Source organism: Wolffia australiana, chromosome 4, assembly GCF_029677425.1.
Source record: "Wolffia australiana isolate 7733 chromosome 4, ASM2967742v1".
NCBI classification, from domain to species: domain Eukaryota; kingdom Viridiplantae; phylum Streptophyta; class Magnoliopsida; order Alismatales; family Araceae; genus Wolffia; species Wolffia australiana.
Window position 1 is genome coordinate 23,190,373 of NC_135838.1, and position 10,364 is coordinate 23,200,736.

The window sequence follows — 10,364 nt, forward strand, 5'->3', positions numbered from 1 at the left end:
TCATTTAACTGCCTTAAGAAGAATTCCCAGGTAGACAGAGTCAGAGACGTTAAAATTATTAGCACATACTTGGCATCTTGCTGCGGGTTCAATACCTTTTGCCCTTCATTATGAAAGCAGTGTTTAGTAGATATCCCATTGGGTTTTGTACAGAGGCGTCCGAGTCGCTGACTGCCATCCGAGAAGAACGATGCATGGTGCAAGGTAGCGGGAAAACCCTCGTAAGTTTATCTTCAAGGACGGCCACCGTAACCGGCGCCAGACCCAGACCCGTACCCAGAGCCGTACCCAGAACCCGAGCCTGACCCATTTCCACCCCCGCCGCCACCACCGCCGCCGCCGCCTCCAGAGCCACCGTTGCCGGAACCAGAGCCGGAACCGGATCCATACCCGGAGCCGTATCCAGACCCGTTACCGTTCCCACCTCCGCCGCCGCCTCCTTGGCCTCCGCCACCTCCCCCGCCGCTCCCGTAAGCTCCGTTGCCGCCCTCAGAGCCGTAGCCAGACCCACTGCCGGACCCGTAACCGGATCCGCTACCTCCTCCTTGCCCACCACCGCCGCCTTGGCCGCCGCCACCTCCGCCGCCGCCGGCCTGACCTCCGTTGCCACCGCCGGCGCCGTAGCCAGACCCGCTGCCGGACCCGTACCCAGATCCGCTACCTCCTCCTTGCCCACCGCCGCCACCAGGTCCGCCCCAGACCCGAAGCTCGAGGCCGAGCCGGATCCGTACCACTACCGGAGCCATTTCCAGAGCCCCCTCCTCCGCCGCCTCCCCCTCCACTCCCGCCGCCACCGCTGGTTAACATCCTGGCGGCAGAGGACGTGCCCAGGCACAGCATGAGGGCTAAGAGCCCTCCACGACCTTGAGGTTTCCCATCAGTCTTTTGCTTTCCAACGACAAAACACACTTCGGAACTGGACGTGCTTCGACCGAGGAGCATGGGGTCGTATTTATACTCATTTCGTACCTGCCCGGAGACGTTCGCGTTGGGACTTGCTGAATTCCATCCCAATCGAAAATACTTTCAGTGGTATCTTCTTCCTACAGTCCCACGCTGCGGTAATAAAAAGGATTATTCAGATTACTAATGTCTTTTAGAACTTCAGCGTAGACTATGGCGCCCGTTCCTCGGTGGGCTCCTCAGTCGCCTTCGGATAATCTTTCCAGTACTCCACTGGGGGAGGATACGCCGATGAAACGAGCTGAACGTTCAGACGGCCCAAGAAGAAGAAGGGATAATGTTCGGACGGTACTGCCGACCCCACAGTCGCCCGATGTCATTTTGCTACGCGTTCGTGGCTCCAAAGGAAACTTATCGCCGTCACGTCATTTGATGGTTCGAGCTCTTAATGACATTTTGCTCACAGAGAATAAAGCGTCACTAGGCTCAGCGGGTCTTTCCTTCCGACCTAACCCTTGCGCGATCTCGCTCCCGACACCAATACCATTCATCAACGGCTTAAACAGCGACGGAGCCTCCGCAGGACAGTCAACCAGGCCACTGTGAACGGGAGTATCAGGTCACGCTGACTTTAGCCGTCTTTTATGGGCAGTTTGCAATACTTGTCTTCTCAAGGGTTGGTCGAGGCGTCGAGTCGCATTCCTCGAGCGTGGACTTTTGCTGGAATTCGGTGGAGAAGCAGCGGCGGAGAAAGTTTCCGAGCGAGGACGCGTTTGCTGCGGACGAGCTTAGTAGCTCAACGAGACTAAAGAAGTTGTAAAGGTGTGAAGAAAATGTTGTGAAACCTTTTTTACTCTCGGCTATTATAAAAAGCTTCGCATTTCATACACAACAAAGAGATTGGTTTTAAACGTTATTAATAAAAATTTTACTCGACACCAGTAGTGCGGCGAAACTCAGGCTGCCTCAAAAATGATTATGCTCCGCTTTTTTATTACTTTCTGCAGTTCCATTAATACGTCGGAAAACCAGCTCTTTTCGGTGGGCATGGGTCAGAAGAAAACGCTCTTCGGTGGAGACGGGTCGGAAAACACGGTTTTGGGTGAACAAAACTGGAGATTCAATATTCTTTCACATGGAATGATGCTTCTTTCTTTCCCGCCTACCGGTCCCTTGACAGCAAGGATTTTTGTCTAGCTTCAACGATTCCCGTAACTAATTTTTCTTGAAGAGAGCGCAGCAAACTAATTTTTCTTTAATACGTGTGCCCCCACACTTGCTCCAAGTCAAGGATGCCTGTTCAGCACTCTTCGGTGGAGACGGCTCGGAAAATCAGGGCGACCATAATGTTAGAAAATAGACACTGCACATTAAATAATTCCTTCAGTATCTAAATATTATTTCACCTGCCATAGCGCTTCTTTCTATCCCGACTAGCTTTGATGTCGCCACCTTCCTCAAGGCAAAAGACTTATCGTCTATCTTCCACGACTCCCGTAGTTATGTTTTCTTGAAGGGCCGCAGGAAACTCGACGCTGCTACTGTGAACAGAGATATCCGAAGATTGAATTTGGCCGACGCTATTGGCTGTTTCCTTTCGAAGTCGTCTCACCTTATACACCAATTGCCATTCTCCTGCGTGAACACTAGGCAGTGGTAAATGAGAATAGACGTAAGGTCAGAAATTTTCTGCTGATGATGCGTTTGCCGACGACGTCCTGGTCAGTTTTTGGACGGTATCCTTATCGGGTGGTAACGTTAAATTCTAAACGAGGGAGTCTAATCATCCAGCAAAAGACTATAGCTACCATCTTGGCTAAACTAAGATCGATTCTTTTTTTGTTGTTCTATCTTCTTGGAGCTGATACTGCAGTATTATTAGTGAATTTTTTCCATGAAAGCAGAAACCGCAAAGAGATAGTTATACGAAAATAATAAAGTGATGTGAACTGCAAATATAAAAGATAGACTAGGTAAAGTCACGGACTGTATTCTCTTTTCGCAGGACATAGCGGGATGTTTCCGACTGTCCTAAAACAGTCGCCGTTACTAATTGTTAATTTAAAGTGTCATCTCTTCTTCGGGCCTGTAAATCGAGGAAAAGGAGAGACGAGAGAGGTGATGATAGTGGTCTCAATTGAAAGAAAACAGAACTCGCTCAAAACAATAAGAGATATGAGGAAAATAAAGAAGAGAAGAAAGAGAGAGAGAGAAAGGGATGAACAAAGAACATAATTTTTTGTTTCTATTCTTAGATGGTTATATTGGTTAGCATTTGGATTATCTGTAGTTGCAGTTGTAATATAAAGATAGTTCCATAAAGATCGTTGCTATTAAAATGGATTCCGAACTGATATAGCAAGATGAATGATAACTGTTGGATCCTATCTATGTTTAATCCTCTATATATTTAATCCTATATATGTTTAATCCTATATTAAATCATAACCTCTAATCTCATAACCAGAACAAGGGGTACGTGTTAGATTTCACTTACTACTCTTAGTTTATGATCCTATTAGTCCACATCATTGTCATGCTGGCTTTTGGTAAGTTGCTGACTCTGCTTCACCCTCCATCAAGCACAACAGCGGTTCAAGGACTTTGAGCGTGATCCTTATCCGACCAAAATGAACTTTTGGAGGGCTTGGTGAGGGCATCCACGAGTTGATCTTCACTTCGCACAAATTTTACTTGTGTTCTTGGGTGCCACTTTCTCTCAGAAGATATGGAAATCTATCTCAATGTGCTTCGCTCTGGTATGAAAGATTGGATTCACCGCAAGATATGTCACCCCGATCTTGTCACACCATAGAAGCAGAGATTGCTCTGTATTGATGCTAATTTCTGAGGAGAGATTGTACCCTGAGCTTTCCGAAGCTCAGTTTGCTAACACTTTGTACTCCACTTATGTAGTTGATCTTGGAAAAGTCAATAGCTTTTGACAACTCCAAGAAATTAGGTTTTTACCAATATATAATTGAAAGGCACTTTTTGATATTTTGATGGATTCGTCAACAGCCTAATCTGGATCACTAAAGGCATTATTGGTTAAACATCTTTATGAATGAATAATAATTGCAGTATGGATCCTTTATGATATTGTAGCGAATTCTTGAGGGCTTGACAACCACTATTTGATGGTGAGTGCCTTTTCTGTCATGTCTTATTTGTCTGTAGATAGAACCATCGATTAATATATCGTTATCATCTACAGAATTTGAAAGGGTGCAGGGGATAGAAACACGTTTGCAGTTTTCCATATTGGACTTATTTGGAATTGAAGCAATGAGTTTAGCTTGAGTCAGAAAATATCCCGCATAATTTTCTAAAAATTAAATTCCTAAGAAATAATGTGCACATCTTAAATCTTTAATGGAAAATTCTCTATCTAGATGATGTGCAAGATTAGTGATAGCAGAAGTATTTGGACTCATAATTAGAATATTATACACATAAGTCAAAAAATAAATAAGACTAAGTTGTAGCTTGAAATATAAGGATGTATGTGTTTTTGAACTGACAAAGCCATTTTTTTGTTTAAATGGGAGGTAAGTTTTGGAAAGCAAGGTCATAAAGATTGTTTTAGACAAAAGAGAGATTTTATAAGATGACATATACAGTTTGGTATTTTTTTATCTTAAAAATCAGGTTTTTGTTCCAAGGAGATTCTTTCATGTAAATCAACATGGAGAAAGGCATTAGACACATCTAGTTGATGTATCGTCTAATTTGTGATAACAGCTATGGATAACAATAAATAGTAGTATGTTTGATAACTAGAATTAAATTTTCACTAAAATAATATCATTTTTGTTGATTATATCCCTTATCTACTTATCTGAACTTGTAATTATCTAATTCGTCTAGATGAGATTGTTATAATCCACTTTTTTGATTGATACGAGTATATGAAAAGGGAAAATGATTTTCACAAAAGACAACATGGGGTGAGATGACAAGTTTTCCTTTGTGTAGGGAAAGACATCTATAACCAACATGCACAGAGCTATAACCCAATAAAATACACCTCTCTAATCTGGCTTCAAGTTTATTATGATCATATGATTTCAAATAAGGATAACATAAGAAACCAAAGGTTCTTAAAGAAGAATAAGATGGTCATGGGGTTTATCCAAAGGTCCCCAAAGATCTGAGCGGATAGTCTCCAAGGATTTGTTAGAAGCATGGTGGGTTGGAGAAAGACATACTTTGTGGGATTTAGCAATGTTGAAAGATTCAGATATAAACTGTCTTTATAATTGTGAAATAGCAAGTCAAAACTTTTTGATTATCAAATTGAAACATGAAATTGTGGGTGTCCAAGTCTAGAATGGCAGGCTAATGAGCATGCCTTTTCTCCAATAAAAGTAGCTGTAGCTGGATTGTTTGTCTCAAAGTGTTAGGGACTGTCTTTGACTGCTCTTCAATGTAGGACCTGATGATTATTTTGTCTTTCACAATAGAATAGAAATCCTAAAATTTGACAAGTACAATTTTATCTCTAGTAAGTTTTTGAATATATAATAGGTCTTGGTGATTTATGGTACATCTAGAATATTTTTTAAATATAGAATTCCATTTACAGTAGAAAAATTCAAAGAACTCATCGACAAGATTCTTAAACCTGTATCATTACCTATCTGGAGTTGATTATGATGTAGGACGACTAATTCAGGATGACTAGGGAAAATGGGATACGAGGGCTATATAGTCTTGGGTGGGATAAAATAGACCACAAATCACACGATCGAATTCGACGATTTAAATCCGGTGAAAATAACGATGGTGCAGTCCCTTTCCTCGTCGAGGGCGGGAGTATTGTCTTACAACCACCGCAGTGATGCAAAGCACCAAAATCAATAAAGCCGAATGGACGATCGCTAGAAGATTCAAAAGACCTATTCAGTCTAGCGCTTGAAGATTGAGAATCTGAAAAACTAATCGGACGGTGATGGATGAACACTCGAAGAATACTGGATGACAAACACTAGACACCAAAGAGTGTAGAAGTACCTCAGCACTAGACAATGTGTGGCACGGTTGCAAGAAATTCTTGAAGCGTTGATGACGAGCACGAAGATGGACGGCGAGGCAGCGTGAGGAGTGCGGCGGGCGGCATGAATGCAGTGGGCAGCCGTGAGGATGGGAGTGGGCGGTGATAAGCCAAAAATAGGGGTAAAAACTATGCAATTTTTAGCCCTTGTCGTTGTGGAATTTGGCTTATGCAATAAAATTTATAAGAACTCCACTTAAAACGTATAGTGATAAATGCAGTGTCGTCCAAGGAAGCTAATAAGGAATTCGATTTGGTAGTTTTCTTGATAGTTTACCTAATTAGAGTGAATTTGATCTTCAACGAGGATCATTCACCTAATTAGAAGAAATTTAGAGAATGGGGTAGAAGAGATGAGATGAAAAGAAGAAATTGGGAGCTCTAAATTGGCTTCTTTGATCCTAATAAAAGGATCCAAGAGGTCAATTAGAGGGTTGAAAGGAGTTTTGATGTCAGATTGGTTGGTTTTTAGTTTGCTGATTCAGAAATGACATGGGAAACTTTAATCTCCTAAGAATTCAAACTAATTTTTAGAGTTTTTATTAATGTGCACTCAGAATAGCTAGGTGAATCTCTCAATCTCTCCTCTCAATCTCAGTATGGGCTTATGCGTTTCGCTCAAGCCTAGCGGTTTAAGTTCATACCAAGATCCAGAAAAATGAAGAAGAAATGTCACTAAAACAACATCCAAATACACTAAAAGTTCAAATACAACAAGCAAAATGGTACCAGATAGGTTGATCCAAGCTAGAGCTCCTCCCTGTCTTGCAGCTGTGATAGAGCACCATCAAGAATGAGCCCCTCCTCTCGAAATTCAGCTTTTATACCTAGGTCACATGGTGAAAATCACCATTTTACCCCCGTTTAGTAGTTAATTTTTATCTATCAATTTAGGCTAGATCTGAATGATCCAACCATACAGATAGAAAGAGGGGATCAAGACAAGAAAATCCATAAAAAAATCATCTCAATCGGACTTCAGGATCAAAAGTTATTAATAAATCAATTTTAAACCAATTTAGTCCATTGGATTTAAAATTTATTTATTTATTAATACACGCAATGACGTGTCGACTTCCCATTGGCTGCGGCGTTTCAACTCCTTTGGCGGGCACTCTCTCATCGCGCCACGTACCCCTCACGAGAGAGTAAAAAACAATTAAATTTTTGTTAATGCGCATTTTGCGTATGTTTAGATACGCACGCACACCTGCGTTTTTTCGTTCCTTTGCCTACCTGTGCGTCGCACGGGCGGTGAACTTACCTCCTGCCACATACACATGGCTAAAGTTGCGCCACATCGACAAGGCGGGAGGCTCTTTGCGTTTTTTTTCAAGAAAGCCCTTAATAAAACAAACAATTGTAAACGAACGCCGCCCAAAAATATTCGTGTATATGCCCTTTCGGCACTCTCTCTCCTCCGATTTTCTCTAAAATTAATAATGCAAGTGCAAATAAACCCTGAATGATTTTGAATTGGATCTTTACGCCTGCCGTGGTGACCGAGAGCTGTTTTCCAGGTCTTTTTGCAACGAAACGTTGCAAAAAGGCCCCGAAAAGTCCAGAAACTGTGTAAATACATTATATTCTATTATAAATATGCCATTTTTAATAGAATAAATGCATTTCTTCTTGAAATAAATCCCAGAAAAATCCTTAAAATTCATAAAAAATTCTAGAAAATTCTAGAAAATTCCCTCATTCATTCGCATGCTGATAAACGTCGAAACAAAATATTAAATATGTCATTTTAATTAAAAAATAATTATTTCAAGCTTCAATAAATCCTTACAAATTCATATAATTAACAGAAAATTAGGGAAAAATCAGAAATTACTTGCAAACATTGTTTTCATGCAAATATATGATAACAGCTGAATTTTAAGCTCTTTAAATGCATGAAATCATGCTAATAACATGAAATAAAGACCGAAATCGGGGTGTTATCAGGCGGCCATAAGGACAGATGGGCAGCGCAGGGTGCGGCCTGCGAGGGCGGGGGTTTGTCCATGGGCGAGCGACCTGCGTGATGGCAGCCTGTGCGGGCAGGCAGCTTGCGCCGGCGGGCGGCCGGCAAGGGCAACTATATGTGTGCGGGCGGGCGGCCTGTGCGGGCAGACGGCCTGTGCAGGCGGCGGTCTGTGGGGGCGAGCGACCTGTGCGACGGCGGCCTATGCAGGTGAGCGGCCCGTGGGCGGGCGGCCTACGAGGGAGATGGCCAGGGTGGGGGCGAGCGACCTGTGCGGGCGGACGGCCTGCGCGGGCGATGGTCTGTGAGGTCGAGCGGCCTACGTGACGGTGGCCTGTGCGGGTGAGTGGCTTGGGGGTGGGCGGCCTGCGAGGGCGATGGCCAAGGGGGGGCGGGCGGCCTGTGTGGGCAGACGGCCTGCGCGGGCGGCAGTCCACAAGGGTGGGCGGCAGTCCGCGAGGGTTGGCAGCCTATGGGCGGACGGCCTGCGCGGCGGCGGCCTGTGCAGGCAGACAGCCTGCGCGGGCAGGTGGCATGCGAGGTCGGCTGGCAAGCTGCATGGGCAGGCGGGGGGTGTGGTTAGTGGATGATCGCACACACCAGTGTAGGCACAGGCGGTGCAGACGATTAGAGAGCGAGGTTCTTCCCTTGGCGACGGCGGCTGTGGCGGCTCTGAAGGGAAGATGGTTAGGGCAAATCTGTTTAGAAGAAAACTTAAATTCTCGAAATAAAATTCGCCAAGTGTTTCATGGAACTTTGGCCTATGTATAGACCTTGGAGGAAAGAGAAAGTAAGAAAAAAAAGACAAAAATAGACGACGTGTCGACGTGTCACATCAAAGGGCAGTTCTGGAGTTGGCATTGACGGCTTGTCATGACACACAACATCTCGTGTGGAGGTGGAGGCTCGTCTGGTTCAAATTTTTAGTTGTGGTTGCCACCAGTTCCCCCGGGGTCAACAGAACTTGACTTTGTCGAGTTATCATTACAAAGCTCTAGTGGGATCAGCAGATCTGGTCGAACGCGAGCCACGTCCTCTTCGGAGATCCATGCATCATCTGTAGATGGTTTGCTTTGCCAACGAACAAGAAACTTCCACACCGTCCCGCCCTCGGTGAACGTGATTACCTCATCCAGTATAGCCTCGGTGTTTCTTGCCAGTTAGAAGGTAATGAAGGAGGGGTTGGACAAGTCAAACTCGCTCACCGAAAGAGGACGTGGCTCGCAAAAATCACCAGAAGAGGGATTGGCCATTAGATGAGAGAGGTGGGGCTTTAAATTTGACCAAATCTGAAATATTTAATGTGGTGCTTATTCCCCATGTAGGGGGTATACCAATGCCATACGCATTTTTTCCAACAACTTGAGGATCGGGAATGGTCCGGCACTACGAGCATGAAGCTTGGTAGCCCACTTGGGAGTAAATCTTTCCGGCATTACCCTTACCATCACCATGTCACCTTCATTAAACTCGCAAAAACGACGACATAAATCTATGGTCTGTTTGTACAATGTGTTGCTATTCGTGATGCGATGATGAATGTCCTCATACAGACTTCTAATATGATTTGCAGATGACTGACCATTGTCTGAGACTCTAGCATGCAACAACCTGGGTATTAAATGGGTAGGTTTACGAGGTGGGTGACCATGAGAAATTTTTAAAAGGACTCATGTCAATGGTATGGTTGACAGAAGCGTTGTAGGCAAACTCGTGTGGAGTGTGATGTCCCAAGATTTGAGGTTATCCCCAACTGATGATCATAATAGATTGCCTAGGCTTCTATGAACGACTTCAGTTTGTCCGTCAGTTTGAAAATAAAAAGCTGGTGAAAATTCGAGCTTAGTTCCCAAGAGGTGCCAAAGGATCTTCCAAAAGTAGCTAGTGAATCTGACATCTCTCTCTGATACTATACTTTTTGGAAGACCGTGCAGGTAGACAACTTCATTTAAATAGATTTGGGCAACACGTGAAGCATCAGAAGTTTTGGAACAAGCAATAAAGTGGGCCATTTTCAAAAAACGATCGACAACTACCATGATGGAATCATGACACTTATGAGTGCAGGGGAGTCCTAGAACAAAGTCAATGCTTATGTCATCCCAGGATTTATGAGGGACCGAGAAGGGAGTATAGAGACTTGTGTTTTGTTTTACCTGTTAGCGAGAGCACACACGACATTGAGCTACAATATTTACTACATCTCGTTTTAGGGAAGGCCAATAAAATTTATGCCCAACGGTTGAAATCGTCGTATCTCGCCCAAAGTGATCACTTAGGCCTCCCGCATGTATCTCTCAAGCAAGAAAGTCTCTAAGCAAAGTCCGTGGAATGCATAGACAACGGTCATACAAAAGAAATCCATCTTCTAGAATATAGTCCTGGGTTTTCAGATTAGGGTATCTTTCCACACGCTGGATAATAGGCGCAAAGTCT